This window comes from Castor canadensis, chromosome 4 (assembly GCF_047511655.1).
Source record: "Castor canadensis chromosome 4, mCasCan1.hap1v2, whole genome shotgun sequence".
Lineage (NCBI taxonomy): Eukaryota > Metazoa > Chordata > Mammalia > Rodentia > Castoridae > Castor > Castor canadensis.
The window spans coordinates 113513487-113537363 of NC_133389.1; the positions used below are offsets into that span (position 1 = coordinate 113513487).

The 23877-nt window shown below is 41.3% G+C and overlaps 1 protein-coding gene across 19 annotated transcripts in view; it reads left to right on the forward strand.

Moving 5' to 3' along the window:
• Tanc1 (tetratricopeptide repeat, ankyrin repeat and coiled-coil containing 1) overlaps positions 1–23877 on the forward strand; it is a 259962-nt gene that overhangs the window by 19771 nt on the left and 216314 nt on the right. For 18 of the 19 annotated variants that reach the window (XM_074070867.1, XM_074070878.1, XM_074070870.1 and 15 more), the window contains exon 2: positions 12767–12894. The gene's annotated coding sequence lies outside the window, so the exon portion shown is untranslated. Of the gene's footprint in view, positions 1–11749; positions 12351–12766; positions 12895–23877 lie in introns of those variants that run through there. The other variant, XM_074070866.1, reaches the window with a different exon arrangement.

The following is a 23877-nucleotide window of genomic DNA, read 5'->3' on the forward strand; positions in this document are numbered from 1 at the left end:
CACATGGGGGTGGGTTTTGCTTGTTCAGAATGTAGATTTCCATACCTTGATCCTGAGGTGCTTCTGTAGGTCTGGGGTAGGGGTTGGGAGTCTGCATTTATATCAAGCTCCTGGATTGGGTAAAGCTGGTTGCAGTAGGATCCTACTTTTGAGAACGTTTGGTTCTGAAGAGTGTAGGCTGTCTTTTAATTTCTTTTGTCATCTTCTTTCCCAGTGATTTTGATAGCTCCACAAACAATATGACACTGATTCTTGGTTTTAAAAGAAAAAAAGCACCTAGGAAAATTGCTTAGGAACTTACATACTTTTACGTTGACTCCTACCAAGGATGCCTTTTTAGTTGTTTGGGTTACCATTCAAAAGTAGCAAGCACTGAAAATTAGGCTTGTTCTCGCTTTTTAAGTGGGACCTTTGGGAAGAGATTTCAAGTGAAATTAGAGTCTTTTTCTTGCTTATAAAAAAAGAAGTTAAAGGAGATTTGGGATCCTGGGATGTGGAGAATGAGGTTTGATACTCTGAGGTTCTTGGTTTTCCTAGGAATGGGCTAGGTTGTCACTGATTAAAAAGTTACAGAGGTGCTGGTGTCCCTCAGTGGGCGAGTGCTTGCCTGGCATGCATAAGGTCCTGTGTTTGATCCCCTGCTTCACACACACAGTAAGTCCCCAAGTTCATCCCCAACACTAGCCTCCCCATCCCCCAAAGTCACTGAAAAGTGCTCAACTCTGAAATGTGAGTTTTAAAGCCGATCAACATTTATTAGATCATTTGCTTGTAATTAGCCATGACCTGCCCAGGTCCCTCTGAACGTTCTTCTTGCACGACTTTGTTTGGGGAATAGAGGCTTCGAAGCCAGGCAGCCTGGTAAGGTCCCACCCCTCAGTCCCCTAGACCCTGTGTGATGCTGGGCAGGATCGCACATCTTCTCTGGGAATTTGTGATATGGGTACTTCTGAAGTATGTTTTGGGAATTGAAGACTTGAGCTAGCCATGTTTCTTTAATTTTGGGAGGCAGGTGAGCCTCATTCAGCACACATTCAGTGCTGCTTTTTTCCTAGCCGTGTGTTTGGGGCTGTGCGTATTTGCTCTACATTACTTGCCTTCTGCATTTTCTCCAGAGTTGGGAGGCCTTCATTTCATTCCTGTGTGGCTGTGGCTGACAGGAGTTGATAATGAGGTTTTTGGTTTTTGTTTTCACCTTTTGTCTTTCTTGCTGGTATCTGGTTACCCTTGAGATAATTTTTACTTCTTTGTCTCTCCTAGCCAACAAGGTTTGAGTTCCTTAACTACTTGCTGCTGATTAGTTCCTTGTTCATTTTTCTGAAGCAGGGAGGTAGACATGTTTTCCTTTTAACTTTCCACCTTTGCTAAATATCATCACTATCTCCTGTCTCAACAATGGCTTCTTGGAGCCCAGCTCCTTTCCTTCGTCTCCATTCTGATAGGGAGAGGACAGGAGGAAGTCTGCTTGCTTTTATGGTTTGTTAAGTCATTTAGCAGAAGCCCATTGAGCACATCCTCTGTGCCAGGCTCCTTGTTAAGTGCTCATTCTTAACTCATCTGATTCGGTCTTCGTAATGGCCCTAGGGAGAGCAGGCATTCTCACTCATGCCCATTTGGAGATGAGTTTCCATGTATCCGGTCTCATAGTAGGCTAATAGGTGACTCTAAGCCACATCTTGTGGAGCTGCCCTTCAGCCCTGCCCTGCCAACTTCTACCACAGTCCTCCCCCGTAGGTGGTTCCTGGGAATGGCTGTGTCTGTTCAAAAATGGTCAACTTTTAAATCCTCTGAGGTTCTTGGTCCAAAGATGAATTTCAGTGAGTGGTATGGGGTCTGTATATGCTGTGAAATTGGGTGGCAGGGAGAGAAGTGTGGGATATCACTGGCTGTTCATAGAGAGCATACTGGTGGGATGAAACAGGGCCATTGCAGCTGCTTGCAACCCTGTGCCCTTCTGATTTTGAACAACCCCTGAAAGATGTTGCTTAGGGTGTGCAATGCGGATTTGTGGATGCTGTTTGCAAAATTTGTTTGTTTATAATATCCTTTTTGTTTTTCTGCCATTTAGACCTACATTCTAGATTGGTTTGGACTGACTTTTTTTTTTTTGGTGGTACTAGAGTTTGAACTCAGGGCCTACACCTTGAGCCATTCCACCAGTCCTTTTTTGTGATGGGTTTTTACGAGATAGGGTCTCTCAATTATTTGCCCGGGCTGGGCAAACTGCGATCCTCCTGATCTCTGCCTCCTGAGTAGTTAGAATTACAGGCTTGAGCTACTGGTTCCTTGCTTGGACTGACTTTTGAGGGGATTACAGTGCCCTTATATTGTGTATAATAATGAGGAGGCTGTAATATCTTTTAGTACTGCACATTCAAACACTTTCAGCATCAGGATATGATGGGAACAGCATAAGAGAAAGAACAGTGATTCTGGAGTAAAGGTAGACTTGATTTCAAATTTCAGGGCTTCCCTAATGCCCTTCCAGAAGTTTCTTAACCCGAGTGCCTCAGTTTCATCATGTAAAAGGGGAAATCATTGTACTCAGTGAGAAGGATTGTACATTTAGAGTTGGACTTGGCACATAGCAGGTGTTTGGAAGTTTCCATCTTGTTTGAATCAGTGGGTGTAAAATTGTATGGAACTCTGGTAGTTACACAGATTGAGAAGATACGGTTTCTGTTCTGGAAGACCTTAAAGTCTTGTGTACGAGGCTGATATGTGCAAATTCATCACAAGGAGGTTAACTAACAAGACTTAGGTCAAGAACAGGAACATTTCTTTGCCCTGAGTGTTGGGAGATCTTTTCCACCTGAGAGAAAGTGGTGATTATGGGCTCTCTTGAAGGATTGAGTAAGAACTAAGCCAGCAAGGTGGATGGGTTATAGCCCAAGCCACAGCAAGAGCTTGGGATAGAAGTAGCTGAACACTATATCCAGTCTGGGTCTGCTGGATGGAATGCAAGATCAGACAGTCTGGGAATTGAGAGCTGGGGAATGTGAAGTTACTGTGGGCCTCTTGGACCTTGCTGAAGAACTCAGACTTGATTCTGTAGGTGGTAGAATCACTGAAGGGTTTTAAGCAGGTAAGGGCATAATCAGATCTGCCTTTAGCATGTTGATTGGTGGGAATGGACATGGATTTAGAAAGGGTAGGAGGGAGGCCAGGAAACAAGAGACTCTTCTATAGCTGAGATGATGACTTCAATTTGGTTGGGGTGGGAAGGATGGAGAGGATTATCAGAAGGCAACTTCAGTATAAGGTACTGATAAGGTACAGAGGAGAAGATGAAGGAGAAGTCTAAGGTACTGTTCAAGATGTCACCGTGAGTAATGGTGAAGAGAAATGCCAGAGTGGGAGAAAAGGAACACAGGAGTAGAATTACGGTTTCCTCTCCAGGACCAGAAAAAGTTCAGGGCAGATGACTCTGTGTTAACTGAGAAACTAGGGAGACTTCAGCAGGACATTGAATGTTGGTGATCAGCTTGAGAAATACAACGGAGAAAAGGAGCCAGGGCTAGCGATCAGAGGAATTCAGGGATTAAAGTACACTGTCCCTGATGAAATATTAAGGATACTTACATGTAAATTTTTCAGAGGATACAGAAGATGTAGGATTTGTTAGGATAGAAAATCAAAATGTGTCTGGGACATTTTTATTGCAGATCTTTCTGAACTGTTTGCCATTTTTCTACATTCATGCTTAAATTTTTTTTTAAAAAAAGAATGTACATTATCTTGTGAGGTGGAAACCAAGTGGCAGAACATAAAAATAACCCGTGCTAGGGCACTGTAATGGTATTATGCATAATTCTAGGTTATTTCATGCTCTGACAATAATGCTATTCACGGGGGGTGGTGGTTAGAGTTTCCACCTTTCACATACATTATTTCAGTTGGAATTAATCACGCCTCCATCTGTGCTCTCAGCAATTAAAATATTTTAAGACTTATAAATGTTAAATGATGCTCTGTAAAGCTTGAAAAAGGAGAGGAAGAAAAATAATACTATGTATTTAATGCAGCAGCCATGATTTGAAATCCCTTCCATTCTTTGCATATGCCTTTAAAAATATAGTTGTCACTGAAGTAGGTGTGAGTTATAGGGGTTTTGTTTAACCTGATTTCATGAGTTTCTCCAAGGGTTGGTAGTTGTTCTCCTTAGTGCTTTAAATAACTGCTATTTTGTGCTTCACTTGAATCTTGTGCTCCTTCTTTCTCCCCTTTTACTTTTTTTTTTTTTTTCGGGGTGGGGGCGAGGTCATGTAGCTCAGGCTGGCCTTGAACTTGTAATCCCTCCTGCCTCAGCCTCTGGAATGCTGGGATTGCAGGCATGTGCCATCATATGGTAGGGGAGCGCTCTACCACTGAGCTATATCTTCACTCAGCCTTGCATTGCTCTTGTGCCTTCTTTAAGAGCTGTGTTGTTTGCTGTCTCTTCCTAGAGTCTTAGGACTCTACAAAGTCATTAGGGCACAGAGAAAGGTTTCAGCAAGTATTTGGGAAAGAATGGAAGTCCATTTTGGGCTTTGCAACAAGCAAATTTTAAGGTAGAGCCAGTAGATATTTTGGATGGTTTTCAGTCAAGAGAAGAGACTCAGGTGAAGCAGTCTTCCTATACTCAGGGAGCAGCTCCCTGTAACTGGGCTCAAATATGTATTCAATTCTCCTACCCCTACCCTAGCAGTCTTTCTATTGTTCTTGAAATCAGAATTTTCAGTAGGTTTTGCTGGGAAAAAGATGATTCAGTGCCATTTAGAGTGAGTGAACCAGAATTCTGACCTTTTTGAGAATCTTAAGAGCTGTCACTTGTGTTCTAGAGATGATGGACTGTGTTCTTTCCCAGCAGCACCTTTGAAAAGCTGTGTGACCTTGAGCAAATCACACCACATAGCTTGGCTTTGGCTTCTCAATAGTTACACGGTTCTAATATGTGCTTGGGTACCTACTTCCACAGGTTATTGTAAGGTCAAGTGTGTTAATATACATGGAGCTTTAAGATGCGGCCTCACACGTGGGAGGTGCTCACTGACTGTCAGTGGTTTGATTAAAAAGAAGAATGCCTGTGTTGGTAAGGGTGATGGGAAATGAGAGCTCTTGTCCAGTGTTGGGAGGATGCAGGGGGATAGTTATCTGTCAATGTGCTGCATACAAACCGACTGACCAGAAATTCCAGTTCTAGAAATTTGTGCCAATGAAATAACTGTACAGTGCACAGAGTTATATCACATGGATGATTGTTACAGTATTGTTTAATAGCAAAAAAGGCAGGGAAAACAAATACTCATTTCAAAAGGACCTTGGGGGCAAAACTGTAGTCACATATACTATGAAAGTCTTCACTTTCACAGCAATTAAAATACTTTACAAATAGGGGAAAGGGAGCTAAATTGAGTGACATGGAAAGGTGTCTTTTATCTACTGTTCAGGTGAAAAGCAGCAGTGCAAAGGCTGTTTGACTTTCTGTGGTTTTAGTCACCTGTCATCAACCATGGTCTGAAAATAGTATTTGTCTTATCTTCAAGAGGGTAAGACCACATTTCCATAACTTTTTATTGCAGTATGCAATTATTTAATTAGTAATTATTGTTGCTAATCTCTTACTGAGCATAATCTATAAACCAGACTTCATGTATGTATGTGTTATGTATGTTTGATGCATTGGCATCAGTGTTATCCAGGTTTCAGGTATCCACTGGAGGTATTGGAACATATCCTTTGTGGATAGAGAGGGACTACCAGATGGCAGAGCCACATTTATGCTTTGTTTTTCAAAGAATGTGTTACGGATCTATTTGACACATTGAACCTGGCCTACATTTACCGTAGGCCAGGTTCTAAGCTACACCTATTTAAATGGGTCTGGAAAAAGTATATAGAAAAAGTATGGTGGTGGGATTGAACAGTTTTCTTTTAAAAACTACAATCAATGTGAGTCAATGCCCTGTATAGCTATCCTTATCTCAACCAGCAAAACCCCTTGTTCCTTCCTATTAATGCTTATACTGTCTCTACAACAAAATTAGAGATAAGGGGAAAATAGTTTCTGCTGGGTATTGAGGGGGGGGGAGCGGGAGGGGGTGGAGTGGGTGGTAAGGGAGGGGGTGGGGGCAGGGGGGAGAAATGAACCAAGCCTTGTATGCACATATGAATAATAAAAGAAAAAAAAATAAATAAAATAAAATAAAATAGAAAACAGAAAAAAAAAACAAAAAAAAACTACCCTTACGCTATTTTCTTCATTGTATACTTTATTATCAATATTTTAGTAAGCACAAAACATTTTCCTCTGTCTTGAAAAAATAAATACAGGTATTGCCTTTTTCTCCCTCCCAAGTATCAACTCAGTTTTTTTTTTTTTTTTTTAGTTTTTAAAAATGATTTATTTATTCATTTTTTTGTTTTGAGATAGGGTCTTGCTATGTGTTCAGGCTGGCCTTGAATTTTTGATTCTCCTGTCTTAGGCTCCTGAGTGCTGGAATTGTAGGCGTGAACCACCACACCTCACTTTCTCGGGAAATTTTTTACATTTAAATTTTTTAAAAGTTAATATCTGAAGCCCGCTTCTGATTTGTTTGGTTGTCCTGATTTGCTTTTACTCCCTAGTAGATAGCATTGAGTGCCACAGAGTGCATGACTGCTGGGCTGAAACAGACCCTTGCAGACCCTACAGTGTGTGGGACCCTACAGAGGGGAGGGAATATGACTTCCCTCCAACCTCTTAGGTTCTTGGGCTGGGCTAAAAATTAAATTGTCGCAAGACAAAACCATATTTAATTATATATGCATATACACATGAGAGGCCCACAAAGTAGGAGACTGGGAGAAGTGTCAGATCCTTGAAGCTTATGTGGCATCTAGAGCTACAGAACAGGAGCTTGGGGCTTCTAGGGGGTGGTAGAAGAAAGTTAGGAAAGGGGAAGGGGAGGGAATTATGTAAACAGAGACTGTTTTGTTATGTAGGTAAAGCCTCTGAGGTAATTAAAGTTGCCTGGAGCCCTCTTCCTGTTACAGGTACTTCATTGATTATTTCCTTTATTGATGCACATTTTTTTCCTAACAGGACAACTTCTCAGAATAACCAGCTTAGACTATACTAAAGAAGTGTATTTTGAGGTGGCTTATACTGGTCTCCTGCAGTCATGTTTTGGTGTGGTACATCTTAAGACCCAAACAATATAATACTCAGTCATTTAAGGAGTACATAAAAAATCAAATCATTTTAATATGAAAAACCTGAGTGATTTGGACAGAGTATCTCTAGTGACATATCTAATTTTAACTTTCCAGAGAGGGACAGCAGAGTCTATAAACTATCAGTGGATCTTAACCTTTTATATTTTACGGGTTTTAGATCACAGAACAGAATTGTTTTATAATTAACTATAGAAGCAGAATCTTTATTGTGGTGTGGGGAGGGGAATGAATGGGAGGAGTGGAGAATGGATATAGAGAGAACGAAGTGATGTATTTTAGAATACAAACTTAAGATTAATCCTCACCAAGGGTGGGAAAAACCCATCTAAAGGTCAGTGTCTCAATTTGACTCTATTCTCCACTCCCCCTTCCCATGAGAGGGTTTGTTATGTAAACCATGCTGGCTTGCCTCAGCCTCCTGAGAGTGCTGGGACTATAAGTGTATATACTGCCATATCCAGCTTGAGATCTTTATATTGTAAAAAAGTTGAATTATATTTCAGATTTGCCGTTCTCTTTTTAAACTTATAACTTTATAATCCAGGTGATTTATTTGTGAGTGTTACAGTATCTTTACTGGATTGGGATTTGAGAATTTGCTTCAGATTTCAGAGCTAAAATTTTGGCATTAAGTATGATTTTCTTTTATGATAGTACTGGGACTTGAACACAAGGCCTGTGTTTAGGCTCCACCACTTGAGCCACATGCCCCTCCCCAGACTTCTTTTTTTAACTAGTGATACTAACAGTATGTTTAAGCCTGCTTTTGAGTTTGTCAAAACATATGAAGCCACTATGTGGAAAGATGACAGCTTTGGAGCTGGAAAGAACTGAGTGTGATCTTAAATTTTGCCATTTCTAAACTGAGTGGCTACCTCTTTCCCCCCAGCTGGGGATGGAACCTAGGGCCTTGTGCATGCCAGGCAAGTGCTCTATCATTGGGCTCGTACAGGTTGGGAGGATTGAAGGAGATGGCATGTGTAGGACACTTAGACTTGTCCAGTTAAGTTTCAGCACATACTAGTTCTTCCCAAGCCCTCAGAGTTGCGATGGGGTTCCCTGGGTGCTGTAGTTCTTTCTATCAACTCTTGAGTGTGATCTGGTTATGGAGGTGGTTGTCTAATGAGCTCAATGTTGAGAAAATTACTACAGACTGCCATCAGTGTAATAATAGATGGTTACCATGTGCTTGTGTTAGCCTCTGTTACAAAGCATTTTTTGGTAAGGGTGGAGTATAAATTTCAATGCTAATCTTTGAAAAGCTAGACTCCTGATATCAGCCTTGATCATTATCAAATCTGCTGGAGGTAGGCAGATCCCATAGTAAACCTCTCTCTTCTCTCAGCACAGTGCTAGAGGACTGGCAAAGGGATGCTTGTGAAGGATAAATGGAGGCTCCCTACCCAAGTCAGGGCTTAAGATCTTCCTTGAGTTCTCATAGAGTGGGAAACCTTCCAGGCAGAGGGGCAATCTTATTAATACCTGGCTCCATTGATTTTGTTCCTCTCACCCCTATTTAAATATTTGGTGTTCTTTAAGCATTTCTTAGGATGCTTCCCTAGACAGCTCCTAGTTCCACCTTTGTACTTAGAGCACTGCATTCCCTATCCTGCCTTTGAGGTATTTGTCACAGGTGACAAGCTGACCTGAGGGCCTGCCTCTCTCTGCGTGCCTCTACCTTTTGCTCTCTGTTTCATGCATTATCTGCCTGGTCCTGCCAGGGATGCTGTGCAGGAGTTAGGTACAAGGTTGCAGATTCTGGTTTTCCTCTTTGTTGGGAAAACTCCATGTCTTAGAAGAATCCTCTGTAAGTTTTCCCACATAGCAGTCTTTTCTCCTTTAATTTTAGATAAAAGAGAAGAAAAAATGGGGTGAGACCAACAGTTATGAAGATAGGGGATAATGAAAAGGATGTCACAGGTCAGGTGGAATGAACCTTGTGGGATGGAGTTAGAATCAGGGACCTCAGTGTGAACTTAGGTTTAGCTTTATAAATGATACAGAAATAGTTACCTATAAGTAAGTGTGTATACATGGGTTGGTATACATAGAGATATTTTCTGGATCTGTCTACTGAGAGAACTTAGCAGCAGTGACACCCCAATAGCAAGAAGCATACCCAGATCTTGGCTCCTGAGTACCATTTTCTAGTAACGGTAACCAGGACTCCTTAGAGAAGTGGATAATTACAGATCAGGAGCATCTTGCATTGCTAGAAAATAAGGATGTGCTCACAAAACAAAGGATGTGGGTATGTCAAAAGGATGTAGGCACTAACTTCAAGGAGCTCTTAGTAGCCAAAGCTGGACTAACAAGCAACAAAGAGTGCAGTATTGCATAATAGTCCAAAGTATGTTGTATACATATTATATTTATATCATATAAATTTATACTAGAAGAGAAGACATATTCCTTACAGAAGAATTTCAAATAATTAATGTAGATACTTTTCTGTTCATGAACTGGGGTTTAATCTCTCCCTTCCCTGCTCCTTGACTATGGGCTGAATCTCGTGACTCAGTTCTGAAGGATAGTGTAGGGAAGGAAAAAATAAAATTAGCAGTGGAGAAATCTGACCTTAACCAAAGAGTCAAAGTTAACCTAACCTGCTGCACATCATGTTGACGGATGTGCTCATAGCATAGCATGTGCTCATAGTGAGGAGAAGGGCACTTTACCTCTGTGGTCTCCCCAAACCTATAACCCCAGTCTAACCATTAAAAAAAAAATCAGACAAACCTGCACTCAGGGATGCTTTACAAAATATGTACCAGTACTTATGAAAACTGTCAAGGTCACAAAAAACAAGGGAAATACTGAGAAACAGTAACAGGACAGAGGAGACCAAAGAGACACAAGTGCAAATTATAAGAGTGTGATCCTGAATTTGGATCCTAGCACAGAAAAAGAACATTAGTGGAAAATCAGTGAAACCCAAATGAAGTCTAGAATTTATTTTTTTTAAAGGCACTAAAAATGCCCCTCAATATTTTATTATGAAAACATTTTAAAAATAGGACACTGAAAGAAATGAGCAATGAACACCCATTATCTAGATCCTACAATTAGGATTTTCCATCTTTGCTTTGTTACATATTTCCCCATCAATCTATCTTATTTTAAAAAGTGTTTCAAAGTTTTAAACATCAGTTCATGTGCCGCCCCCCACCCCCGGCCCCTGCAACCCATCTCCAACCCAAACCAAACAGTAATTTCTACATTCCCTGCCAAGGTTGTTATCGTTAAGTACCTGTGAGATACTTTGTAGTTGACTTTGAGTTTGTGGTTGTGTTTTGTGGAGTGTTGAGGAAGATGAAAAGTTAGGATGGCACGTTCCAAGGTGATCACAGGTGTGTGTGGTCATGCAAGCATACTTGACTGATGTGTATCTGTACGTGTGGGTGATCGGGCATTCATTGTGGGGTCTGTGAGCATCCAGGACCAGCTGTTTTCTTGGTATGTGAGCAGCATGGAGGATACCTTGGGGGATGGGAAGTCTGGTCTGGGATAGTTCTGAGCTGCTGAAGTTGGAGTGTGTCATACTTGAGCATTTGTCTGGGGAGAGCCTAAGGCTTGCCTCGCTGCTCCCCTAGGATCCCCTGAGAAAGTAGACAGAATGTAGAGGAGAGAAGGCTGTGGCTCTGGAAGTGGGTAGGAGGACTGATCAGTGCATCATCAGGAGGGAGTGCAATTATGCAGAAAGGACAGCAGTCACTCCCTGAAGGCCACAGAGTTGGGGCTTTGCCCAGAGGAGGACCTTTCAGCTGCTAACAGTAGCCTTATTCAGTTTGGATGCATAATGACTCTAAAACTAATCAGGAACCAAAGCCTGAGGCTGGGACAAACACAAATATCTTGTTGACTGAGCAAACATCTAGATTTTGTCAGATAGGAAGTTGCTGAGGAAGGTCAGAGTGATGTAATGGTGTGTGCTAAGCTTTCATCCTTAAACAGATGGGCCCTGACCTACCATCTGCAGCTCCCTGGGCCCTTTGAAATCACTTCCTATAAATTAAATTGTCATAAGTTAGTATGGAGAAACTCGTGTGGTAGCCACACCAGAAGAAAGACTAGACAAAGGAAATTTCCACTGGAGTTACCCATTTCCTCTTCCTCCCTTGTCTTATAAATAGACCTGAGATTTATTATTTTAGTCAGCTTTCTTGTTTAGCATTGCATATTGTTGTCTCCCCCAAATAGCCATCCAAAGTAAACTTCCCTTTCTCCTCTTAGGCCCTGACAACTGCATTTATCCCCACCTAAGCCAGTGTCAGCTGGACATTTTTTATAAAACGGCTTACTATTTTGGGTCTTCTGTTTTTGTGGAGGAAGAAGCAGTGTTTTTGTTTCTGGTCTTTTCTTTCATCAAAGGAATACTTGTTCTGGGCAGAAGATGTTTCCCAGTCTAGATCAGAGGAATAAAATGTAGGGCATCGTATGTAAGTGGTGGGTTATGAGTCTTAATTGATGTTTTTAATAAAACATCGTAATAAAACATTACAGAGCAGAAAGAAGGTCTACTGCACTCATCGCTTTATTTATTCAACAGTTATTGGTACACTGATGTGCCGGGCACTGGGGAATCACAGTGGATGTTGTAGCCTCTGTTCTCCAGCAGAGAGACACACAATCAGAGGAAATAGCCAAGTGGAGTTGATGTAGGGTGTGCGGGTTATAGAGGCTGGGTAGTCTTCCTGGAGGAGGTGATTTTTGCATGGCATTTTGAGAGTGGCCAGGTAAGGTGGGGATGAGGCAGAGGCTGACTCCATGAATGAGGCAGAAGTGGATTATAAACGGTGTGGTGTGCCTGATTCAGTGTAGATGGAGCAGGGAGTACAGTAGGGAGCCAGAAAAGGGTCCAGGAAAAGGTTGGTTTGAATCAGAGTTAAGGGAAAGCCTGGGGAGGTGCCTTTTGCAAGAGTGGGCCTGAGGAGAAGGGTGAAAATGGGGAACGGTTGTTGAGGGGAATGGGAAGAGCCTTTTTTAAAGGCTACTTTCTGGGCTTAAGAAGTCTAATGCACTGGGATCTCTCCATGCAGGGACATGACTGCTCTCTGGGGTCTCTGAGCTTGGAGTGTAGATGAGAAGCTGAGTACTGGTGCTTACTACCTGCTACAGCCAAAGAAGATGCTGAATACAGAGGGGGCTGCCAGGTGGTGTGGGGACTGGTTAGTGGTAGGGCCCATGGGGTCAGGGAGTGAAGAAGAGGAACACTCAAGGGACATCAAAGAACAAGGGTGTGGGGAGAGGAGGAGGAGTGTGAGGGCTGGAAGAATGGGAAATTGTGATCATAAAGCTTGAGTGTGGAACAATGCCACGGGCTATGAGGTGTGCCTGGGAATGAGCCTAAGATGGGCATCAGTGATGACATTTGCATTACTCACCTGTGCTGGGCACTGCTCTAAGCTGTCATTCACCAGCAACCCCATGAATAATTAGTTATTATCCCTGTTTATAGATCAGGCAAATGAGGCCCAGAGAGGGGAGGGAATTGCTTCAGGTCACACAATGAATAAAAAATGGAGTTGAGATTCTAATCCAGGTCATCCTTGTGCTTTTGTTCCTTTAGGAGCTAACTGTTGGGCAAGATTGTCTAACTGTTGGGCAAGATCGTCTCTCAGGAGAAAGGACAGAAGAGAAAATTGTGATCTAAGGACCACCTCCTTTTCCTGGTGAATGAGAAGTTACCAGAAATAGGTAGGTGTGAGCTGAGAATTGGAGTAAAGGATGCTATGACTGAATAGTGAAAGCCCTAAAGGAGGAGGAATTTTACATGTGGTTAGAAGAGAAATGGTCTCTGCCCTCCTGGATCTGTGCTTGAGCCAGTGTCTGCAGGAGGATCGACTGTCAAGCAGAGGGAAGGGAGTCCGTGTTCAATGGGGAAAGATGAAAAAGCACTGTAGATTAATGGTGGTGATAATTGCAGGACACTGTGAATGGGTGTTGTGTCACTGAGCTAGCTGTGTGCTTGAAAATGGTAAAACTTACTTTATGTCTATTTTCCATGATAAAAAATGAGGTGGTAGATGGAGGGAATGATAATCACGACCATTTACAAAACCTTTTCCTGGTTCAAAATGGGCCCTTATTAAATATTTGAATGTTTGCTAGGGATTTTGCTAAGTGCTTTTTGTGTATTTTCATGTAATCCTTACTTTCAGAGATGAAGTAATCCCTGCAGTACAGATGAGGGGTCAGGTTTAAAGAGATTAGGCAACCTGCCCAAGGTCATACACCCAGAAAATGGAGGTGGGTGGTACCAGATCTTCATGACTCCAGAGCCTCTGCCTTCAATCTCTAGGGAACTGAAGAACAGAAAGAAGGTTCCAGAGGTTGTGGGAGGGGAGAAAAGGGAGGAGGATGTTGATAGAAGAAGGACCTGAACTAGGGAAAGTAAGAACACAGGGATCAGAAGTCCAGTGGGACTGTCTTCCAGTGTCCTGACTGGGTATGTGCTGTTATGAAACTGGTGGGGAGTCCAGACGGGCTGGAAATTGCAGAGAGGCATGAGGACCCAGTGTAGGGGCATCTGTGCCACCTAGAGACATCTTGTTGGCACAGGTTTCTTCCCAGACTGGGATCTGCAACTGGCAGTGTGGACAGAGCTGAGCATCTCAGCCTGTTTTTGTTTCTCATCCTCCTCTTTCCTGCTTACCTGCCTGAGGGAGCTATAGGCCCACTGAGTCTGAAGGCAGCAACCTGATACTGCATTGAAGAGCAGGGATATGGGAAGGAGGAGGAAGCCTGAATATTTTTCTAATGCTGACAGAGCAAATACCACTGGTGAGGTCAAACCCTGGCCAGCTGCTTGGCTTTGTAGACAGTTATCAACTGCAGACATTTTGCCACAGGTTTTCTTGCCTTTTATCAGAATGGTATGAAATGAGTATATTAGGAAATGGATCATACCACACTCTTCCTGCAGATTTTTGAAGCTGTAACTTAAAACTCCAAAGGCGTTTCCAGTCTTCAGTGGTGGCCAGTGTGGTATTTGTGACCTCCTGGTATAGGATACGAGTCTGTCTCAGATATTTGTATTTAATGAGGTGTTTGTGACGTGATCTAAGCTGCTTATAAGGGAAGTGTTCCCTTGAGAGTTCCTGTTATCATTTTACTTCATGTGTTTACTTTGGATTCAGCAGGATTCTTTTATTCTCCTGCTGGTTGTTTAGAATTCTGTGCTCAAAGGCAGGCTGTCTGAGCAGTGCTTTCTGGGAACAGTGGTGACCATAGAGGGCGCAGTCTGTGATTATATAATAATTTTGAATAAATAAAAAGATGTCTCATGACAGGTCCTCTAAGGGCAGCCTGGAAATGAGCAGCATCATCAGGGATTAGGTTGCTCTGCAGTTGAATTTTGCAGCTATCAGATGCTCCACAGTACAGTACGTCAGCTGTAACCTCTAGGTGTAACTAGGCCTTCATCAGCATCATTGGAAAGTGCTGGGAGGGTCCAGAGCACTGGTAGCATGCTGTCCATTAAAAGTCATTCACAGGACCTTGTTCTGCCGGGCTGTGCTGATGGGATTCATAGAGCTTTACAACAAAGAAGGGTAGAGGGTGTATGTGCTTATTGGCGACACATTCTCATTGGTCATTTACTGTCCTCTTTCACCAGCTAAAAGACATTTAGGGGCTAGGTAGAATTTGCTTTTAAAACAGGACTGAGTTATCTCCATGATTAAAATTTTTTTTATCTCTACTTGAAAATTAGAGTAACAATCAAACATTCTTTAAAAATTACATAATTATGAGAAATAAAGTGGCCTCTCATTTAGGGAGATAATAATGGCTAACTTTGGGGGTGGGGCATAGGTCAGTGGTCGAGCACTTACCTAGCATGGGCAAGGCCTTGGTCTTGCTGCCCAGCACTGCAAACAAACAAATAGAAACCAACAGTAGAGTAGCTATTCATCCTCTGTGCTCCTTCAAATTATCTGGTAGGCTGCTTGGAAACAGGATTTTGTCTTTACCACTGTCTATCCCAGTCAAGGGTAGTGCCTGGCACACAGTAGGCACTCTAGTGAATGAACTTAATGTAGCTAAGGATTCTGAGGTACAGACTGAAGGCCACACAGTTAGTAACTGGATTCCTTGAGAAAGGAACATGAAAAAGGCTGAAGTCAGAGGATAATTGTTTGTCTTCAGAGAGCCTCCTCTTTGAAAACCGTTTTAGACTATAGTTTTAGAGGAGTCTTGAGTTGTACAAAAGTAATTTTTTCCACATATTAATAAATACTAATTTTTAGAATTAACTTTATTAAAAATAAATGTAATTTTATAATGTTTTATAAGTATTCCAGAAGAAAGAACTTAGAACAGTGCTTATACTTTGTAAGTGCTACATGTGTTTGAAAATTTATCTTAAATTTCATTTATGTTTTAGAAGATGTTTGATTATTTTAATTTTGAAGTAAAGACAAAAATATTTTTAAAAATTTAAACTAAAATATTTCTAAATATTTCAGATGTCTAAGAACAGACCTGAATAAAAAATGTAGTTTAATATATAATAGGAAAGCCTGTTTTTGGAAATAAGAATGTTATGTCAGTGCTTAAAAACTACATGAATATAAAACATCTTAAGACCTAAACAACTAGAATACAATATTTTAGTTGGAATTGTCCATATAATACCCAGAAAACGTTTTTTTTTTTTTTTTCTTTTTCTTTTAAGAGACAGGATCTTACTTTTTCTTTTTGGTGAGCCTGGGTTTTGAACTCAGGGCTTCAAGCTTGCAAAGCAGGCGCTCTACTGCTTGAACCACACCTCCCATCCATTTTGCTTTGGTTATTTTGGAGACAGGAGTTCGCAAACTATTTGCCTGGGCTGCCCTCGAACAGTGGTCCTCCCAATCTCAGCCTCCCAAGTAGCTAAGGTTACAGGCATGAGTCACTGGTGCCCAGTGTTAGTTGGTTTGTTAGTTAGTTGCCCAAGTTGGTCTGGACATCTTGGGCTCAAGCAATCCCCCCTGCATCAGCCTCCCAGTAGTGGGACCAAAAGTGCATGCCACTGTGACTGGGTAGCACAGTAGTCTTTAAACATTTTAACATTTCAGTCCTAATAGTAAGCTGCACCTTTTGGTCACACCTGCAACATTTGTATATGTTAAAATTATAATCACACACTTGTTTGTAAATAGTAATTAGACCTTTCACTAATTTCCTTTGTTATACCCTTGGTGATGATGACCTTCCACCTTCTACTTTGGACACATCTGACTTAAATAATAGTAATTTAGAATAGGAAGCCCACTGTACTTTTTGAAGGAGGGTTTGCTAGTTCCTGGAGTGCAATGTGGATGAGAACTTGACAGAGGGGTCCACTGTCAAGCAGATTGAGTGTAGGCTGAGTGCAGAATAAACAAGAAAGCTCTTCCTGGCCATCTGTCTAAAAATGTTGATGAGGTATCACAAATCAAACTCCTAAGGATTAAAGTGTCCCCATTAGAATGGTCACATCATTTCCTTGTAACCGATAATGCTGGGTTCTGTGCAATAGAAGGAAAGACGTAGTTCCGAGACAAGGCATACAAAATTATTTTTGAATTTGAGACGTATTTCAGCTATGTGAAGGGGTGGAGTTCTGGCTCAAGTGGTAGAGCCCTTGCCCACCATGCACGAGGCATGCAAAACTGAATGAATGCATAAATATATAAATAAAACAAATCAAATTCTGAAAGGAATAAATTTGAATGCAGTGTTAGGAAAGTCACATTAGCCATTTGTCAGTGAGAAAGTAGAAATAAGCTGAGGGTCAGGAACAGTGACTCACTGCTGTAATCTCAGCAACTCAGGAGGATTAGAGGTTCAAGGTGGGCCTGGGCAAAAACTCAGGTCCTAATCAGGCACAGGTGACTCACACCTGTAATCTTAGCTACTTGGGAGGCTGAGATTGGGAGAATCACAGTTCAGGGTCAGCCCAGGCAAATAGTTCAAGAGACCCCATCTTCAAAATAACCAGATCAAGCTGGGTGCTGGTAGCTCACATCTGTAATCCTAGCTACTCAGGAGGCAGAGATCAGGAGGATCATAGTTCGAAGCCAGCCTGGGCAAATAGTTTGGGAGATCCTATCTCTAAAAAACCCAACACAAAAAGGGGCTGGTGGAGTGGCTCTAGGTGAAGGCCCTGAGTTCAAACCCCAGAACCGCAAAACAAACAAACAAACAAACAAACAAAATAACTAGATCAAAATGGGCTGATGGTGTGGCTCAAGTGGTACAGAACCTAGTGTGAAGCCCTGAGTTCAAACCCCAGTCCTACAAAAACCAAAACAATAACAAAAACCACACACACAAAACAACAATTAAAAAAAAACCTCCACAAACCTCATCTGAAAAGTAACTGAAGCAAAAAGGGCTGAGGGTGTGGCTCAGGTAGTAGTCCACCTGCCTAGCACATGAGAGACCCTGAGATCGAACCCCAGTACTGCTAAATAAATAAATAAAAAGAACTTGTCACTTTTGCAAGTGATTAGTTTGCTTTTGTGACTTAGATGGAAGAAACTTGAGAAACCATGATAAAATAGTTTGCAAATCTTAGAGCTAGAAGTAGAAACTGATAAATTAGAATCTGGGTTGTTGGGTGTGCTTGACCTTACTCAAAATGTGAGTCAGGGAAAAGTTGTGCTGGTTCTAGAGCCCTGACTCAGGAGGAGACTGCCAGCCTGCTGTCCTCCCTTTCAGTGGGAGAAGGGGAGGGAGGTGTAGGAGCCCAGCAAGGGCCTGGCCTCACCATTGTTTGTACAGTAAAGGAGGATTTAATACTAACTCCTGGATCTGTTTTACAGATTATAATCTGCCAAACCCTATTTCAAGGATGTGCTAAGGGAACACCATTCAGAACTGTGTGCTTGTGAAAATGAAGAGTGACATGCAGCAGATCACTTGTTCATACTGGGTCTCAAATTCCTCACCTAAAAAGCTAAAAAGAAAGGCATACTGGAATAATCTCCTAAAGCCCCTGTTGGTTCTGAATGGACGTGTCCATCCTGAATAGACGAGGATGGGGAGGGGGTATATATTTAGCACTGCCCGCTACGTACATTCCAGCTGCTTTATGTGCAATAGTTCTGCTAATCCTGCGTTATTTCACTCTCTCTAAATCACACCCACGAGGTTGGGATGTCACTGTTTCCGTTTTACACGAGAGGGCCTGGAGCATGGACAAGTTCACTTAGCTGCCACTAATAATGGCCGAGCAAGGGTTATGTTCAAAAGTGGTCATAAAAGTAGTCACAGTGATTCCCAGTACGTTTTGGATGCAATGAAAAAAGTCAAACTTTTGGGGATTAGGATTGTTCTGTTTTCTCACAGGTGATTTAGTAAAATAACCTATTTAAAGTCAGCAAGATATCTAAATTCTACTTCTTGAAGAGGAAATACTCACTTTTTGGATTTGAGCTTGTCTGAGTTCTGAACTAGTTCTAAGAGATAAGGTGAAAGAAGACATACAGAATTCAAATTGCACTTTTTTTTAAATAGAACTAAAATTGGAGAATATGGGTTAGGTATTTTAAAAAATGATTTAAATAGCGTTTTCTTAGTCTGTTTTCTGTTGCAGTAACAAAATACCTGTGAATGGGTAATTTATAAAGAATAGAAGTTTATTTGGCTTATAGTTCTGAAGGCTGGTAAGTCGAGAGCATGGCGCCAGCCTATCAGGGAGAAAAAGGAGGGAAGGGTTGGGCCCCATCCCCAGTTTCTTTTCTCAAGCCTCATGGGTTATTAAGTCACTAAAGCTTCTAGGAAGTGTTGAATGTGGGCCTAGAAGAGAGACCCAGATGGGGAGCTGGAGGGGTGCTGTTCCTGTAAAAGGAACAGACACTAGGCAGACCTTAGCTCTCCAGAATAAATGCTCTTGTTTCCCAAAGCTAGTATCATCTAGACAAATTGTTTTCTTCTATTGGACAGACCAGCTTTTGTAAAAGTGAGTTAGTTGAAAAAGAGGTCATAAAACCCCTAACCCTGTTGTTGTTAAGGCCAGTGCTGCAATGGTTCTATTTAGCAGAAGTCAGAGTAAAATATTCTTGGCATCTCTTCTGCATTTGGTGTTCTGTGAGAGCTACTGGGTCTGGGATGTAGCTCAGTGGTGGAGCAGTTACTAACGTGTGAGGCTCTGGTTCAGTCTCCAGCATGCCCCGCCCCCACAAAAATAAACCAACGAAAGAAATCTTTGTAATTGTGCTAATAACACTGGCTTTGTGAACTTGCTCAAACACATGCCTTTGGAACCTTAAAATACTTTAATGTTTCCAGTTTTTTGGGAGAAGGTGAATGAACCAAAGAATTTATGTAAACAAAACTGCCCCTTTCCATACAGCCATGAAGTCTGCCATACAGGAGACCCAGTTTTAGAGCTGGACTTTCTCTTCATTTTTTTCTTAGTAGGAGTGGATGGTTTTCAGTATGAACGTTTTTGTGGGCAACTGGCTTGTCAATTTCTGAAGCAACATTTTTCATTCAACAACAAGTAAAGCAAATTTGCCCAACTAAATTATTCATATGAATTACAAAACTTGTCACTTAGGATGGATGTTGGGATATTCAGGTCATTTAGGAGGCTGTGGCTAAAAATAATATGACCTAAATATATAGCTCTAGTTTTTTTTTTTTTTTTTAAAGAGAAGTTAAACTTTTGATTTTTATTTGACATTGGTCCTAATTCTGTTTCTATGGGGGAATGTATGTAGCTATTCTGTCAGTGTTTAAATAAAGACAATTCTTATTAGAGGCTTCTCATAGTATATGTATTTAAATATTTTTTATCCAGGTTATATATATTTTTGCATCTTTTTTGACACATGAGAGGTATGTATGTGAATGACAACAACTAGAGACAGTCATGAGCAAATGAATGTTCAAGAAAAACTGAAGACAATTTGTTAATTGTTCTGATCACTCCTTTTATACTTTAAAGGAAGACACAGTTGAAATACTTGTCCCAATCTGCTTTGGGGCAGTAACTGGAGCATAAAATGTTGAAAATCAATTATGTATTTAGGGAGATGAAACAGGCTTACATATTAAAGGCATACACTGTTCTGTTTGGTGGACAAAGCAGGGCAGTTACATCATCTTCCTGCAGTAAATTGTGTTCTGAGAGGGTAAGAGACAGAGGTTAACACTTCCTGACTTCCCAAACTTCACAGACTTCCCAAACTTCACAGAGCATGAGACTTGCCATTTGTCTTGGGGACAAAGTCCTGTCTTAAAAATTGGCTCAGCTTTTTGTGGTTGTCATTGACTGATAAGCAAAGCACTTGGTACTTTTGTTTTATATATACTTTTTTGTGATTTATAGTGGTGTGGTAAGTTTGCAAAGCATTGTGTATTCCCTATGCTAGAGAGGTGGTTAGATCTTTGCAAGATTTTGATATTTCTCCTGTAACCCCTGAAATGGTGCTCACCAGCTGTCTCGTGTTTGTACATTTGTGGGATGCTTCCCTGAGGATTGTGTTAAGTCCATTAGATAGGAGAGACACCTGAGGACTGAGTGACTCTGAGGCTATTGTAATTGGTAATAAGCTATACTAGTTTGCTAGGTTTGCTGTCACAAAGTGTCACAAGCTGAGTAGGTGCTTTAATATCAGAAAGTTATTGTCTCTGAGTTGTGGAGTGTGGAAATCCAAGATCAAGGTGGGTAGGTTGGTTCCCTTTGAGGCCCTGTGAGGAAAAGATCTTTCTAACCCTCTCTCCTTGGTTGGTAGATGGCTGTCTTCTCCTTGTGTCTTCCCTCTATACCTGTCTGTCTCTATATCCAAATTTCCCCCTTTTATAAAGACACCAGTCAATTGGATTAGGACCTATTCTCATGACCTTCTTTTAACTTGATTAGTACTTTTAACCCTAATTCTTTTAACTTGATTAATTCTTTTAACTTGATTAATTCTTTTAACTCTACATTAATACTCAACCTCCAAATAAGCTTACATTCTGAGGTGCTGGGCATTAGGACTTCAACATGAATTTGAAGGAGGATCTGTCTAATTCAGTGCTTCTCCTAATCTGCTTGATAAATATTTGATAAGTATTTGTTGTTTGGTTTATATGCAGCTTGGATAGGAAGATCAAAGTTTCTCCTCAAAGAAAAACATTCTCTACTCCTTACTTTCTGCCATGTTGGTTCATAGATAGAAGTCATTTCTTAGATTGCAGCTATTTTGCTTGAGGCTGTTTTTCAATGAATTTAAAAAAACATTTATCTCCTCCCTGTTTAATCCTTGCAGTATAAAAATACTTGTCATTTGATGTATGCATTGGTTTTAAAAAGGATAAATTTGTTTTAAAGAGTATCTTTTCCCTTTTAGTCTTTTTGGAACACTTTTTTTGTGCCCTTGAAGGGGAAAAAGATCAGTGTTTGAGGGTTTATTATATGGGACATACAGTCACCTGGGGACTTGGTGTCTTTAAGTGTCAAGCAGCACTAGAAATCAAAATGCCAGGTGTTTTTCATACCCCAAGTTTGGGTTGGTGCTCAGCGTGTAATACCCCATTACCTTGAATTTTCACTAATATTTAAAAGAATCCTTTGTGACAAACAACCTTTGTGCCCCAAAGGTACCAGTTTATTTAAGAAATTCCCAAGTGTAGGGAAGTTTCTCCTTGGAGCTAATTGCAAACGACCTGACTCAAGATTGTAAACTCATGAGGAATGCTCTGTCCTTGTCAGTTTTAGAAAATAAACACTTACAGTGGATCCAAGTTGTGAATCCACCTGTTTTGTGTGTATTTATTGGGTTAACTGCAGTTTTCAAGGTAATTTTAAGTTTACTTTTATTTTACATGCTCATTTTTTCAAATGAAAGATAGCTGCTGTAGCAAGTGGCACATACAGAAATTTAAAAATACCCTGGCAGGCTATGATCCCAGCGCTTGGGAGGTTGAGGCAGGAGGCTCATGAGTAGCCAGCTACATAGGGAGACCCTGTCTGGAACGATAAACAAAGTATCCTGGTTTAGATGGTTTGGGACATTCTCTTGTGTGTTTGTTTATAACCTGCCTCTTTCAGTGTGTGTGGGTGCATGTGCATTTTGAATATTGTTTAGATCAGGTGTGGATTAAACCTCTTGCCAGAGTTGCCCAGCATCCCATAGTTCAAAGCACCCAGTTACATGACGCTTGGCAGGAAGCCTCCCATTTTGTGTATTTGTTGACAAAAAAAAAAGAATGAGGAGTTTGCATGGAGCATCTTCTAATGACAGAATAGCCCGACTGCCCTACACAGGTATTAAAAATTGACCTCACCAGCCGAAGACTGTGTTTTGCTACAGATTCATTCCCATGAGACCTCCCATCCAAAGGAAAGGCCACTGTGGGGAAGCACAGATGTTAAGATAGTTAATGCTATTTTCCCCAAACTTATTATGGGATATGCAGCATGTGGCTTTTGACAACATAAATTTATAGTGCATTCCAGTGTCTTTGTAATCATGAACACCTTCATTCTATCAAATAGCAGAAGATCAAATTATGTAGGCTAAAGTTATCCTTTTTTAATTACGGTAAAATATATGTAACCTAAAATTTATATTTTATTTATTTAGTGGCATTAAATAGATTCTCTTTGTTTTGTGACCACCACCACCACCACCACCCATCTCTGGAAGTTTTTCATCATCTCAAAGAGAAATTCTGTATCCATTAAACAATAGCTCCCCATTGCCCTTCCCCCACACCTGTAGCCTCTATTCTACTTTCTGTCTCTGAATTTGCTGATTCTAGGTACCTCGTGCTGTGGAATCATGTGCTTGTCCTTTTGTGTCTGGTGGCTCTAGTTATCCTTAAGTTATATCTGTACAGCAGTCACCATCTGCCATTTTCTTTTTGATCATAAAATAATTTGGCAGATAACTGTAGAATATTAGAGCTTTGGGACAGAAAATCAAAACTCTAATGCCTTCAGGGCCATCTGATATTTATGCAGCAGTTACTGTATATCAGGCCCAGCTCCAAGCACATTTACCCTCTCACCAGCCCCATGAGGCAGATCCTGTTAATAACACCCCAGTTTTGCAGATGGGAAACTGAGGCTCAGAGAGATGATGTTTAAGATAATGACATGGCTCCTATGTGGCAAAGCAGGGATTCTAGCTACAGAGCCCAGGCTCCTAAGAGCTCCTTGCTTATGTTTAGGTGCAGTGGGCTGAGCAAAGGGAGAGCCAGCCAACCCAGCCCAGGAGTGAGTCGAGCATGAATGGCAGCCTATCTTCAGCCTGGTGCTGTGGTTAAGGAAATGGTAGAACCCAGACAGCCTCAGTGTTGCTGAGCAGAAATTCAGGCACCACACTGCTGGTGTTTCCACATTTTCAAGAGAAGCTAGGAATCCTTCTTTAGGTGTAACCTCCCGTTCTAAGCGTGGGCAATCTAATTCAGCAAGTGTGTGGACCAGAACACGCTAGTTTGAGACCTGTGCTCTAGAGGTTTCAGGATAAGCTTTTCTTTATCCAGAACCCGTGACACTTCACACCCCTGGGATGCTTGTTACTTGCCAGTGAGTGTTTGGACCCCGGGACAGAGTATTGCTGATCTTTGCTTCTCCAGCTGCAACTTTCAATAACAGTTTTCAGTAAAAATGTGTGCAGAGTGATGAGTCTCATGGCACTCAGGATTTCTTCCTGAGTGCTGCCAAGAGTTCACTGAAAGTCTAATTTAAAAGAAAACAAAGCTAGTCGACTTTGA